Raw genomic sequence first — 15,138 nt, 5'->3', positions numbered from 1 at the left:
ACAGTACCTGACCACTCTCCTGCCTTTTCTATTCACATGAACATTCGATTGGAAGCTGTTTTGGACAACTTTCTTTCTCTTCTTGCAAAACACTCGGCAGACCTCCGTGCAGCCTCTAGAACACGATGGGAGATGTTTTCTGTGCTGGCACAGTTTCTCATTGCCAGAGAGAGTGGAAAAGCTTTTTGCTAAGATGTAGACGAGAAGGGAGGCTAAAGACGAAGGTACGGTGCTCTGCAGAGCTAAGCACAGCTCCCGGGCCTCTTTCGGCAGAAGACACACACTGCAGAGCACTGTGAGCGGCAGAATTGTCTTTGCGCGAAGAAGCAGCTTCTTCGTCTCCGGGAGCCGGAGAGAGCGGCAACTTCGCAAAGGTGATGAAACAAGCTGTACAACACTGCGATTGTGTGCGCAGCTTGCCAACTGAGAGAAAACAGTACCTGACCACTCTCCTGCCTTTTGTAATCACATGAACATTCGATTGCAAGCTGTTTTGGACAACTTTCTTTCTCTTCTTGCAAAACACTCGGCAGACCTCCGTGCAGCTTCTAGAACACGATGGGAGATGTTTTCTGTGCTGGCACAGTTTCTCATTGCCAGAGAGAGTGGAAAAGCTTTTTGCTAAGATGTAGACGAGAAGAGAGGCTAAAGACGAAGATAGGGTGCTTTGCAGAGCTGAGCACCGCTCCCGGACCTCTTTCGGCAGAAGGCGCACACCGCAGAGCACTGTGAGCGGCAGAATAGTCTTTGCGCGAAGAAGCAGCTTCTTCGTCTCCGGTAGCCGCAGAGAGCGGCAACTTCGCAAAGGTGATGAAACAAGCTGTACAACACTGCGATTGTGTGCGCAGCTTGCCAACTGAGAGAAAACAGTACCTGACCACTCTCCTGCCTTTTCTAATCACATGAACATTCGATTGCAAGCTGTTTTGGACAACTTTCTTTCTCTTCTTGCAAAACACTCGGCAGACCTCCGTGCAGACTCTAGAAGACGATGGGAGATGTTTTCTGTGCTGGAAAAGTTTCTCCTTGCCAGACAGAGTGGAAAAGCTTTTTGCTAAGATGTAGACGAGAAGAGAGGCTAAAGACGAAGGTACGGTGCTCTGCAGAGCTAAGCACCGCTCCCGGGCGTCTTTCGGCAGAAGACGCACACTGCAGAGCACTGTGAGCGGCAGAATCGTCTTTGCGCGAAGAAGCAGCTTCTTCGTCTCCGTGAGCCGGACACAGCGGCAACTTCGCAAAGGTGATGAAACAAGCTGTGCAACACTGCTATTGTGTGCGCAGCTTGCCAACTGAGAGAAAACAGTACCTGACCACTCTCCTGCCTTTTTATTCACTTGAACATTCGATTGCAAGCTGTTTTGGACAACTTTCTTTCTCTTCTTGCAAAACACTCGGCAGACTTCCGTGCAGCTTCTAGAACACGATGGGAGATGTTTTCTGTGCTGGCAAAGTTTCTCCTTGCCAGACAGAGTGGAAAAGGTTTTTGCTAAGATGTAGACGAGAAGAGAGGCTAAAGACGAAGGTACGGTGCTCTGCAGAGGTAAGCACAGCTCCCGGGCGTCTTTCGGCAGAAGGCGCACACTGCAGAGCACTGTGAGCGGCAGAATCGTCTTTGCGCGAAGAAGCAGCTTCTTCGTCTCCGGGAGCCGGAGAGAGCGGCAACTTTGCAAAGGTGATGAAACAAGCTGTACAACACTGCGATTGTGTGCGCAGCTTGCCAAGTGAGAGAAAACAGTACCTGACCACTCTCCTGCCTTTTCTAATCACATGAACATTCGATTGCAAGCTGTTTTGGACAACTTTTTTCTCTTCTTGCAAAACACTCGGCAGACCTGCGTGCAGCCTCTAGAACACGATGGGAGATGTTTTCTGTGCTGGCAAAGTTTCTCCTTGCCAGACAGAGTGGAAAAGCTTTTTGCTAAGATGTAGACGAGAAGAGAGGCTAAAGACAAAGGTACGGTGCTCTGCAGAGCTAAGCACAGCTCCCGGGCCTCTTTCGGCAGAAGACACACACTGCAGAGCACTGTGAGCGGCAGAATCGTCTTTGCGCGAAGAAGCAGCTTCTTCGTCTCCGGGAGCCGGAGAGAGCGGCAACTTCGCAAAGGTGATGAAACAAGCTGTACAACACTGCGATTGTGTGCGCAGCTTGCCAACTGAGAGAAAACAGTACCTGACCACTCTCCTGCCTTTTCTATTCACATGAACATTCGATTGCCAGCTGTTTTGGACAACTTTCTTTCTCTTCTTGCAAAACACTCGGCAGACCTGCGTGTAGCCTCTAGAACACGATGGGAGATGTTTTTTGTGCTGGCACAGTTTCTCCATGCCAGACAGAGTGGAAAAGCTTTTTGCTAAGATGTAGACGAGAAGAGAGGCTAAAGACGAAGGTACGGTGCTCTGCAGAGCTAAGCACCGCTCCCGGGCGTCTTTCGGCAGAAGGCGCACACCGCAGAGCACTGTGAGCGGCAGAATCGTCTTTGCGCGAAGAAGCAGCTTCTTCGTCTCCGGGAGCCGGAGAGAGCGGCAACTTGGCAAAGGTGATGAAACAAGCTGTACAACACTGCGATTGTGTGCGCAGCTTGCCAAGTGAGAGAAAACAGTACCTGACCACTCTCCAGCCTTTTCTATTCACATGAACATTCGATTGCAAGCTGTTTTGGACAACTTTCTTTCTCTTCTTGCAGAACACTCGGCAGACCTGCGTGCAGCCTCTAGAACACGATGGGAGATGTTTTCTGTGCTGGCACAGTTTCTCCTTGCCAGACAGAGTGGAAAAGCTTTTTGCTAAGATGTAGACGAGAAGAGAGGCTAAAGACGAAGGTACGGTGCTCTGCAGAGCTAAGCACCGCTCCCGGGCCTCTTTCGGCAGAAGGCGCACTCCGCAGAGCACTGTGAGCGGCAGAATCGTCTTTGCGCGAAGAAGCAGCTTCTTCGTCTCCGGGAGCCGGAGAGAGCGGCACCTTCGCAAAGGTGATGAAACAAGCTGTACAACACTGCGATTGTGTGCGCAGCTTGCCAACTGAGAGAAAACAGTACCTGACCACTCTCCTGCCTTTTCTATTCACTTGAACATTCGATTGCCAGCTGTTTTGGACAACTTTCTTTCTCTTCTTGCAAAACACTCGGCAGACTTCCGTGCAGCTTCTAGAACAGGATGGGAGATGTTTTCTGTGCTGGCAAAGTTTCTCCTTGCCAGACAGAGTGGAAAAGCTTTTTGCTAAGATGTAGACGAGAAGAGAGGCTAAAGACGAAGTTACGGTGCTCTGCAGATCTAAGCACAGCTCCCGGGCGTCTTTCGGCAGAAGGCGCACACTGCACAGCACTGTGAGCGGCAGAATCGTCTTTGCGCGAAGAAGCAGCTTCTTCGTCTCCGGGAGCCGGAGAGAGCGGCAACTTCGCAAAGGTGATGAAACAAGCTGTACAACACTGCGATTGTGTGCGCAGCTTGCCAAGTGAGAGAAAACAGTACCTGACCACTCTCCTGCCTTTTCTATTCACATGAACATTCGATTGCAAGCTGTTTTGGACAACTTTCTTTCTCTTCTTGCAAAACACTCGGCAGACCTCCGTGCAGCCTCTAGAACACGATGGGAGATGTTTTTTGTGCTGGCACAGTTTCTCCTTGCCAGACAGAGTGGAAAAGCTTTTTGCTAAGATGTAGACGAGAAGAGAGGCTAAAGACGAAGGTACGGTGCTCTGCAGAGCTAAGCACAGCTCCCGGGCCTCTTTCGGCAGAAGACACACACTGCAGAGCACTGTGAGCGGCAGAATCGTCTTTGCGCGAAGAAGCAGCTTCTTCGTCTCCGGGAGCCGGAGAGAGCGGCACCTTCGCAAAGGTGATGAAACAAGCTGTACAACACTGCGATTGTGTGCGCAGCTTGCCAACTGAGAGAAAACAGTACCTGACCACTCTCCTGCCTTTTCTATTCACATGAACATTCGATTGCAAGCTGTTTTGGACAACTTTCTTTCTCTTCTTGCAAAACACTCGGCAGACCTCCGTGCAGCCTCTAGAACACGATGGGAGATGTTTTCTGTGCTGGCACAGTTTCTCCTTGCCAGACAGAGTGGAAAAGCTTTTTGCTAAGATGTAGACGAGAAGAGAGGCTAAAGAGGAAGGTACGGTGCTCTGCAGAGCTAAGCACCGCTCCCGGGCGTCTTTCGGCAGAAGGCGCACACCGCAGAGCACTGTGAGCGGCAGAATGGTCTTTGCGCGAAGAAGCAGCTTCTTCGTCTCCGGGAGCCGGAGAGAGCGGCAACTTCGCAAAGGTGATGAAACAAGCTGTACAACACTGCGATTGTGTGCGCAGCTTGCCAACTGAGAGAAAACAGTACCTGACCACTCTCCTGCCTTTTCTATTCACATGAACATTCGATTGCAAGCTGTTTTGGACAACTTTCTTTCTCTTCTTGCAAAACACTTGGCAGACCTCCGTGCAGCCTCTACAACTCGATGGGAGATATTTTCTGTGCTTGCACAGTTTCTCCTTGCCAGACAGAGTGGAAAAGCTTTTTGCTAAGATGTAGACGAGAAGAGAGGCTAAAGACGAAGGTACGGTGCTCTGCAGAGCTAAGCACCGCTCCCGGACCTCATTCGGCAGAAGCCGCACACCGCAGAGCACTGTGAGCGGTAGAATCGTCTTTGCGCGAAGAAGCAGCTTCTTCGTCCGGGGGGCCGGAGAGAGCGGCAACTTCGCAAAGGTGATGAAACAAGCTGTACAACACTGCGATTGTGTGCGCAGCTTGCCAAGTGAGAGAAAACAGTACCTGACCACTCTCCTGCCTTTTCTATTCACATGAACATTCGATTGCAAGCTGTTTTGGACAACTTTCTTTCTCTTCTTGCAAAACACTCGGCAGACCTCCGTGCAGCCTCTAGAACACGATGGGAGATGTTTTCTGTGCTGGCACAGTTTCTCCTTGCCAGACAGAGTTGAAAAGCTTTTTGCTAAGATGTAGACGAGAAGAGAGGCTAAAGACGAAGGTACGGTGCTCTGCAGAGATAAGCACAGCTCCCGGGCCTCTTTCGGCAGAAGACACACACTGCAGAGCACTGTGAGCGGCAGAATCATCTTTGCGCGAAGAAGCAGCTTCTTCGTCTCTGGGAGCCGGAGAGAGCGGCACCTTCGCAAAGGTGATGAAACAAGCTGTACAACACTGCGATTGTGTGCGCAGCTTGCCAACTGAGAGAAAACAGTACCTGACCACTCTCCTGCCTTTTCTATTCACAATAATATTCGATTGCAAGTTGTTTTGGACAACTTTCTTTCTCTTCTTGCAAAACACTCGGCAGACCTCCGTGCAGCCTCTAGAACACGATGGGAGATGTTTTTTGTGCTGGCACAGTTTCTCCTTGCCAGACAGAGTGGAAGCTTTTAGCTAAGATGTAGACGAGAAGAGAGGCTAAAGACGAAGGTACGGTGCTCTGCAGAGCTAAGCACCGCTCCCGGGCCTCTTTCGGCAGAAGACACACTCTGCAGAGCACTGTGAGTGGCAGAATGGTCTTTGCGCGAAGAAGCAGCTTCTTCGTCTCCGGGAGCCGGAGAGAGCGGCAACTTCGCAAAGGTGATGAAACAAGCTGTACAACACTGCGATTGTGTGCGCAGCTTGCCAACTGAGAGAAAACAGTACCTGACCACTCTCCTGCCTTTTCTATTCACATGAACATTCGATTGCAAGCTGTTTTGGACAACTTTCTTTCTCTTCTTGCAAAACACTTGGCAGACCTCCGTGCAGCCTCTACAACTCGATGGGAGATGTTTTCTGTGCTTGCACAGTTTCTCCTTGCCAGACAGACTGGAAAAGCTTTTTGCTAAGATGTAGACGAGAAGAGAGGCTAAAGACGAAGGTACGGTGCTCTGCAGAGCTAAGCACCGCTCCCGGACCTCATTCGGCAGAAGCCGCACACCGCAGAGCACTGTGAGCGGTAGAATCGTCTTTGCGCGAAGAAGCAGCTTCTTCGTCCGAAGGGCCGGAGAGAGCGGCAACTTGGCAAAGGTGATGAAACAAGCTGTACAACACTGCGATTGTGTGCGCAGCTTGCCAAGTGAGAGAAAACAGTACCTGACCACTCTCCTGCCTTTTCTATTCACATGAACATTCGATTGCAAGCTGTTTTGGACAACTTTCTTTCTCTTCTTGCAAAACACTCGGCAGACCTCCGTGCAGCCTCTAGAAGACGATGGGAGATGTTTTCTGTGCTGGCACAGTTTCTCCTTGCCAGACAGAGTTGAAAAGATTTTTGCTAAGATGTAGACGAGAAGAGAGGCTAAAGACGAAGGTACGGTGCTCTGCAGAGATAAGCACAGATCCCGGGCCTTTTTCGGCAGAAGACACACACTGCAGAGCACTGTGAGCGGCAGAATCATCTTTGCGCGAAGAAGCAGCTTCTTCGTCTCCGGGAGCCGGAGAGAGCGGCAACTTCGCAAAGGTGATGAAACAAGCTGTACAACACTGCGATTGTGTGCGCAGCTTGCCAACTGAGAGAAAACAGTACCTGACCACTCTCCTGCCTTTTCTAATCACATGAACATTCGATTGCAAGCTGTTTTGGACAACTTTCTTTCTCTTCTTGCAAAACACTCGGCAGACCTCCGTGCAGCCTCTAGAAGACGATGGGAGATGTTTTCTGTGCTGGCACAGTTTCTCCTTGCCAGACAGAGTGGAAAAGCTTTTTGCTAAGATGTAGACGAGAAGAGAGGCTAAAGACGAAGGTACGGTGCTCTGCAGAGCTAAGCACAGCTCCCGGGACTCTTTCGGCAGAAGACACACACTGCAGAGCACTGTGAGCGGCAGAATGGTCTTTGCGCGAAGAAGCAGCTTCTTCGTCTCCGGGAGCCGGAGAGAGCGGCAACTTCGCAAAGGTGATGAAACAAGCTGTACAACACTGCGATTGTGTGCGCAGCTTGCCAACTGAGAGAAAACAGTACCTGACCACTCTCCTGCCTTTTCTATTCACATGAACATTCGATTGCAAGCTGTTTTGGACAACTTTCTTTCTCTTCTTGCAAAACAGTCTGCAGACCTCCGTGCAGCTTCTAGAAGACGATGGGAGATGTTTTCTGTGCTTGCACAGTTTCTCCTTGCCAGACAGAGTGGAAAAGCTTTTTGCTAAGATGTAGATGAGAAGAGAGGCTAAAGACGAAGGTACGGTGCTCTGCAGAGCTGAGCACCGCTCCCGGGCGTCTTTCGGCAGAAGCCGCACACCGCAGAGCACTGTGAGCGGCAGAATTGTCTTTGCGCGAAGAAGCAGCTTCTTCGTCTCCGGGAGCCGGAGAGAGCGGCAACTTCGCAAAGGTGATGAAACAAGCTATACAACACTGCGATTGTGTGCGCAGCTTGCCAACTGAGAGAAAACAGTACCTGACCACTCTCCTGCCTTTTGTAATCACATGAACATTCGATTGCAAGCTGTTTTGGACAACTTTCTTTCTCTTCTTGCAAAACACTCGGCAGACCTCCGTGCAGCTTCTAGAACACGATGGGAGATGTTTTCTGTGCTGGCACAGTTTCTCCTTGCCAGACAGAGTGGAAAAGCTTTTTGCTAAGATGTAGACGAGAAGAGAGGCTAAAGACGAAGGTACGGTGCTTTGCAGAGCTGAGCACCGCTCCTGGACCTCTTTCGGCAGAAGGCGCACACCGCAGAGCACTGTGAGCGGCAGAATTGTCTTTGCGCGAAGAAGCAGCTTCTTCGTCTCCGGGAGCCGGAGAGAGCGGCAACTTGGCAAAGGTGATGAAACAAGCTGTACAACACTGCGATTGTGTGCGCAGCTTGCCAACTGAGAGAAAACAGTACCTGACCACTCTCCTGCCTTTTCTATTCACATGAACATTCGATTGCAAGCTGTTTTGGACAACTTTCTTTCTCTTCTTGCAAAACACTCGGCAGACCTCCGTGCAGCCTCTAGAAGACGATGGGAGATGTTTTCTGTGCTGGCACAGTTTCTCCTTGCCAGACAGAGTGGAAAAGCTTTTTGCTAAGATGTAGACGAGAAGAGAGGCTAAAGACGAAGGTACGGTGCTCTGCAGAGCTAAGCACAGCTCCCGGACCTCTTTCGGCAGAAGACGCACACCACAGAGCACTGTGAGCGGCAGAATCGTCTTAGCGCGAAGAAGCAGCTTCTTCGTCCCCCGGAGCCGGAGAGAGCGGCAACTTCGCAAAGGTGATGAAACAAGCTGTACAACACTGCGATTGTGTGCGCAGCTTGCCAACTGAGAGAAAACAGTACCTGACCACTCTACTGCCTTTTCTATTCACATGAACATTCGATTGCCAGCTGTTTTGGACAACTTTCTTTCTCTTCTTGCAAAACATTCGGCAGACCTGCGTGCAGCCTCTAGAACACGATGGGAGATGTTTTTTGTGCTGGCACAGTTTCTCCTTGCCAGACAGAGTGGAAAAGCTTTTTGCTAAGATGTAGACGAGAAGAGAGGCTAAAGACGAAGGTACGGTGCTCTGTAGAGCTAAGCACCGCTCCCGGGCCTCTTTCGGCAGAAGGCGCACACCGCAGAGCACTATGAGCGGCAGAATCGTCTTTGCGCGAAGAAGCAGCTTCTTCGTCTCCGGGAGCCGGAGAGAGCGGCAACTTCGCAAAGGTGATGAAACAAGCTGTACAACACTGCGATTGTGTGCGCAGCTTGCCAAGTGAGAGAAAACAGTACCTGACCACTCTCCTGCCTTTTCTAATCACATGAATATTCGATTGCAAGCTGTTCTGGACAACTTTCTTTCTCTTCTTGCAAAACACTCGGCAGACCTCCGTGCAGCCTCTAGAAGACGATGGGAGATATTTTTGGTGCTGGCACAGTTTCTCCTTGCCAGACAGAGTGGAAATGCTTTTTGCTAAGATGTAGACGAGAAGAGAGGCTAAAGACGAAGGTACGGTGCTCTGCAGAGCTAAGCACAGCTCCCGGGCCTCTTTCGGCAGAAGACACACACTGCAGAGCACTGTGAGCGGCAGAATTGTCTTTGCGCGAAGAAGCAGCTTCTTCGTCTCCAGGAGCCGGAGAGAGCGGCAACTTCGCAAAGGTGATGAAACAAGCTGTACAACACTGCGATTGTGTGCGCAGCTTGCCAACTGAGAGAAAACAGTACCTGACCACTCTCCTGCCTTTTGTAATCACATGAACATTCGATTGCAAGCTGTTTTGGACAACTTTCTTTCTCTTCTTGCAAAACACTCGGCAGACCTCCGTGCAGCTTCTAGAACACGATGGGAGATGTTTTCTGTGCTGGCACAGTTTCTCCTTGCCAGACAGAGTGGAAAAGCTTTTTGCTAAGATGTAGACGAGAAGAGAGGCTAAAGACGAAGGTACGGTGCTTTGCAGAGCTGAGCACCGCTCCCGGACCTCTTTCGGCAGAAGGCGCACACCGCAGAGCACTGTGAGCGGCAGAATCGTCTTTGCGCGAAGAAGCAGCTTCTTCGTCTCCGGGAGCCGGAGAGAGCGGCAACTTCGCAAAGGTGATGAAACAAGCTGTACAACACTGCGATTGTGTGCGCAGCTTGCCAACTGAGAGAAAACAGTACCTGACCACTCTCCTGCCTTTTCTATTCACATGAACATTCGATTGCAAGCTGTTTTGGACAACTTTCTTTCTCTTCTTGCAAAACACTTGGCAGACCTCCGTGCAGCTTCTAGAACACGATGGGAGATGTTTTCTGTGCTGGCACAGTTTCTCCTTGCCAGACAGAGTGGAAAAGCTTTTTGCTAAGATGTAGACGAGAAGAGAGGCTAAAGACGAAGGTACGGTGCTTTGCAGAGCTGAGCACCGCTCCCGGACCTCTTTCGGCAGAAGGCGCACACCGCAGAGCACTGTGAGCGGCAGAATCGTCTTTGCGCGAAGAAGCAGCTTCTTCGTCTCCGGGAGCCGGAGAGAGCGGCAACTTCGCAAAGGTGATGAAACAAGCTGTACAACACTGCGATTGTGTGCGCAGCTTGCCAACTGAGAGAAAACAGTACCTGACCACTCTCCTGCCTTTTCTATTCACATGAACATTCGATTGCAAGCTGTTTTGGACAACTTTCTTTCTCTTCTTGCAAAACACTCGGCAGACCTCCGTGCAGCCTCTAGAAGACGATGGGAGATGTTTTCTGTGCTGGAACAGTTTCTCCTTGCCAGACAGAGTGGAAAAGCTTTTTGCTAAGATGTAGACGAGAAGAGAGTCTAAAGACGAAGGTACGGTGCTCTGCAGAGCTAAGAACAGCTCCCGGGCCTCTTTCGGCAGAAGACACACACTGCAGAGCACTGTGAGCGGCAGAATTGTCTTTGCGCGAAGAAGCAGCTTCTTCGTCTCCGGGAGCCGGAGAGAGCGGCAACTTCGCAAAGGTGATGAAACAAGCTATACAACACTGCGATTGTGTGCGCAGCTTGCCAACTGAGAGAAAACAGTACCTGACCACTCTCCTGCCTTTTGTAATCACATGAACATTCGATTGCAAGCTGTTTTGGACAACTTTCTTTCTCTTCTTGCAAAACACTCGGCAGACCTCCGTGCAGCTTCTAGAACACGATGGGAGATGTTTTCTGTGCTGGCACAGTTTCTCCTTGCCAGACAGAGTGGAAAAGCTTTTTGGTAAGATGTAGACGAGAAGAGAGGCTAAAGACGAAGGTACGGTGCTTTGCAGAGCTGAGCACCGCTCCCGGACCTCTTTCGGCAGAAGCCGCACACCGCAGAGCACTGTGAGCGGCAGAATCGTCTTTGCGCGAAGAAGCAGCTTCTTCGTCTCCGGGAGCCGGAGAGAGCGGCAACTTCGCAAAGGTGATGAAACAAGCTGTACAACACTGCGATTGTGTGCGCAGCTTGCCAACTGAGAGAAAACAGTACCTGACCACTCTCCTGCCTTTTCTAATCACATGAATATTCGATTGCAAGCTGTTTTGGACAACTTTCTTTCTCTTCTTGCAAAACACTCGGCAGACCTCCGTGCAGCCTCTAGAAGACGATGGGAGATATTTTTGGTGCTGGCACAGTTTCTCCTTGCCAGACAGAGTGGAAATGCTTTTTGCTAAGATGTAGACGAGAAGAGAGGCTAAAGACGAAGGTACGGTGCTCTGTAGAGCTAAGCACAGCTCCCGGGCCTCTTTCGGCAGAAGACACACACTGCAGAGCGCTGTGAGCGGCAGAATGGTCTTTGCGCGAAGAAGCAGCTTCTTCGTCTCCAGGAGCCGGAGAGAGCGGCAACTACGCAAAGGTGATGAAACAAGCTATACAACACTGCGATTGTGTGCGCAGCTTGCCAAGTGAGAGAAAACAGTACCTGACCACTCTCCTGCCTTTTGTAATCACATGAACATTCGATTGCAAGCTGTTTTGGACAACTTTCTTTCTCTTCTTGCAAAACACTCGGCAGACCTCCGTGCAGCTTCTAGAACACGATGGGAGATGTTTTCTGTGCTGGCACAGTTTCTCCTTGCCAGACAGAGTGGAAAAGCTTTTTGCTAAGATGTAGACGAGAAGAGAGGCTAAAGACGAAGGTACGGTGCTTTGCAGAGCTGAGCACCGCTCCCGGACCTCTTTCGGCAGAAGGCGCACTCCGCAGAGCACTGTGAGCGGCAGAATCGTCTTTGCGCGAAGAAGCAGCTTCTTCGTCTCCGGGAGTCGGAGAGAGCGGCAACTTCGCAAAGGTGATGAAACAAGCTGTACAACACTGCGATTGTGTGCGCAGCTTGCCAACTGAGAGAAAACAGTACCTGACCACTCACCTGCCTTTTCTATTCACATGAACATTCGATTGCCAGCTGTTTTGGACAACTTTCTTTCTCTTCTTGCAAAACACTCGGCAGACCTCCGTGCAGCTTCTAGAACACGATGGGAGATGTTTTCTGTGCTGGCACAGTTTCTCCTTGCCAGACAGACTGGAAAAGCTTTTTGCTAAGATGTAGACGAGAAGAGAGGCTAAAGACGAAGGTACGGTGCTCTGCAGAGCTAAGCACCGCTCCCGGACCTCTTTCGGCAGAAGGCGCACACCGCAGAGCACTATGAGCGGCAGAATCGTCTTTGCGCGAAGAAGCAGCTTCTTCGTCTCCGGGAGCCGGAGAGAGCGGCACCTTCGCAAAGGTGATGAAACAAGCTGTACAACACTGCGATTGTGTGCGCAGCTTGCCAACTGAGAGAAAACAGTACCTGACCACTCTCCTGCCTTTTCTATTCACATGAACATTCGATTGCAAGCTGTTTTGGACAACTTTCTTTCTCTTCTTGCAAAACACTCGGCAGACCTCCGTGCAGCCTCTAGAAGACGATGGGAGATGTTTTCTGTGCTGGCACAGTTTCTCCTTGCCAGACAGAGTGGAAAAGCTTTTTGCTAAGATGTAGACGAGAAGAGAGGCTAAAGACGAAGGTACGGTGCTCTGCAGAGCTAAGCACAGCTCCCGGGCCTCTTTCGGCAGAAGACACACACTGCAGTGCACTGTGAGCGGCAGAATCGTCTTTGCGCGAAGAAGCAGCTTCTTCGTCTCCGGGAGCCGGAGAGAGCGGCAACTTCGCAAAGGTGATGAAACAAGCTGTACAACACTGCGATTGTGTGCGCAGCTTGCCAACTGAGAGAAAACAGTACCTGAGCACTCTCCTGCCTTTTGTAATCACATGAACATTCGATTGCAAGCTGTTTTTGACAACTTTCTTTCTCTTCTTGCAAAACACTCGGCAGACCTCCGTGCAGCCTCTAGAACACGATGGGAGATGTTTTCTGTGCTGGCACAGTTTCTCCTTGCCAGACAGAGTGGAAAAGCTTTTTGCTAAGATGTAGACGAGAAGAGAGGCTAAAGACGAAGGTACGGTGCTCTGCAGAGCTAAGCACAGCTCCCGGACCTCTTTCGGCAGAAGGCGCACACCGCAGAGCACTATGAGCGGCAGAATCGTCTTTGCACGAAGAAGCAGCTTCTTCGTCTCCGGGAGCCGGAGAGAGCGGCAACTTCGCAAAGGTGATGAAACAAGCTGTACAACACTGCGATTGTTTGCGCAGCTTGCCAACTGAGAGAAAACAGTACCTGACCACTCTCCTGCCTTTTCTATTCACATGAACATTCGATTGCAAGCTGTTTTGGACAACTTTCTTTCTCTTCTTGCAAAACACTCGGCAGACCTGCGTGCAGCCTCTAGAACACGATGGGAGATGTTTTCTGTGCTGGCACAGTTTCTCCATGCCAGACAGAGTGGAAAAGCTTTTTGCTAAGATGTAGACGAGAAGAGAGGCTAAAGACGAAAGTACGGTGCTCTGCAGAGCTAAGCACAGCTCCCGGGCCTCTTTCGGTAGAAGACGCACACTGCAGAGCACTGTGAGCGGCAGAATCGTCTTTGCGCGAAGAAGCAGCTTCTTCGTCTCCGGGAGCCGGAGAGAGCGGCACCTTCGCAAAGGTGATGAAACAAGCTGTACAACACTGCGATTGTGTGCGCAGCTTGCCAACTGAGAGGAAACAGTACCTGACCACTCTCCTGCCTTTTCTATTCACATGAACATTCGATTGCAAGCTGTTTTGGACAACTTTCTTTCTCTTCTTGCAAAACACTCGGCAGACCTCCATGCAGCTTCTAGAACACGATGGGAGATTTTTTCTGTGCTGGCACAGTTTCTCCTTGCCAGACAGAGTGGAAAAGCTTTTTGCTAAGATGTAGACGAGAAGAGAGGCTAAAGACGAAGGTACGGTGCTCTGCAGAGCTAAGCACCGCTCCCGGGCGTCTTTCGGCAGAAGGCGCACACCGCAGCGCACTATGAGCGGCAGAATCGTCTTTGCGCGAAGAAGCAGCTTCTTCGTCTCCGGGAGCCGGAGAGAGCGGCAACTTCGCAAAGGTGATGAAACAAGCTGTACAACACTGCGATTGTGTGCGCAGCTTGCCAAGTGAGAGAAAACAGTACCTGACCACTCTCCTGCCTTTTCTAATCACATGAACATTCGATTGGAAGCTGTTTTGGACAACTTTCTTTCTCTTCTTGCAAAACACTCGGCAGACCTCCGTGCAGCCTCTAGAAGACGATGGGAGATGTTTTTGGTGCTGGCACAGTTTCTCCTGGCCAGACAGAGTGGAAATGCTTTTTGCTAAGATGTAGACGAGAAGAGAGGCTAAAGACGAAGGTACGGTGCTCTGCAGAGCTAAGCACCGCTCCCGGGCCTCTTTCGGCAGAAGACACACACTGCAGAGCACTGTGAGCGGCAGAATCGTCTTTGCGCGAAGAGGCAGCTTCTTCGTCTCCGGGAGCCGGAGAGAGCGGCAACTTCGCAATGGTGATGAAACAAGCTATACAACACTGCGATTGTGTGCGCAGCTTGCCAACTGAGAGAAAACAGTACCTGACCACTCTCCTGCCTTTTCTAATCACATGAACATTCGATTGCAAGCTGTTTTGGACAACTTTCTTTCTCTTCTTGCAAAACACTCGGCAGACCTCCGTGCAGCCTCTAGAACACGATGGGAGATGTTTTCTGTGCTGGCACAGTTTCTCCTTGCCAGACAGACTGGAAAAGCTTTTTGCTAAGATGTAGACGAGAAGAGAGGCTAAAGATGAAGGTACGGTGCTCTGCAGAGCTAAGCACAGCTCCCGGGCCTCTTTCGGCAGAAGACACACACTGCAGAGCACTGTGAGCGGCAGAATCGTCTTTGCGCGAAGAAGCAGCTTCTTCGTCTCCGGGAGCCGGAGAGAGCGGCAACTTCGCAAAGGTGATGAAACAAGCTGTACAACACTGCGATTGTGTGCGCAGCTTGCCAACTGAGAGAAAACAGTACCTGACCACTCTCCTGCCTTTTCTATTCACATGAACATTCGATTGGAAGCTGTTTTGGACAACTTTCTTTCTCTTCTTGCAAAACAGTCTGCAGACCTCCGTGCAGCTTCTAGAAGACGATGGGAGATGTTTTCTGTGCTGGCACAGTTTCTCCGTGCCAGACAGAGTGGAAAAGCTTTTTGCTAAGATGTAGACGAGAAGAGAGGCTAAAGACGAAGGTACGGTGCTCTTCGGAGCTGAGCACCGCTCCCGGGCGTCTTTCGGCAGAAGCCGCACACCGCAGAGCACTGTGAGCGGCAGAATTGTCTTTGCGCGAAGAAGCAGCTTCTTCGTCTCCGGGAGCCGGAGAGAGCGGCAACTTCGCAAAGGTGATGAAACAAGCTATACAACACTGCGATTGTGTGCGCAGCTTGCCA

Source organism: Melozone crissalis, unplaced genomic scaffold (genome assembly GCF_028551555.1).
Source record: "Melozone crissalis strain CALT ecotype California unplaced genomic scaffold, PUWL_Pcris_2 ptg000076l_1, whole genome shotgun sequence".
In the NCBI taxonomy this organism is placed as follows: Eukaryota; Metazoa; Chordata; class Aves; order Passeriformes; family Passerellidae; genus Melozone; species Melozone crissalis.
Note: the sequence above shows the minus strand (reverse complement) of the source record.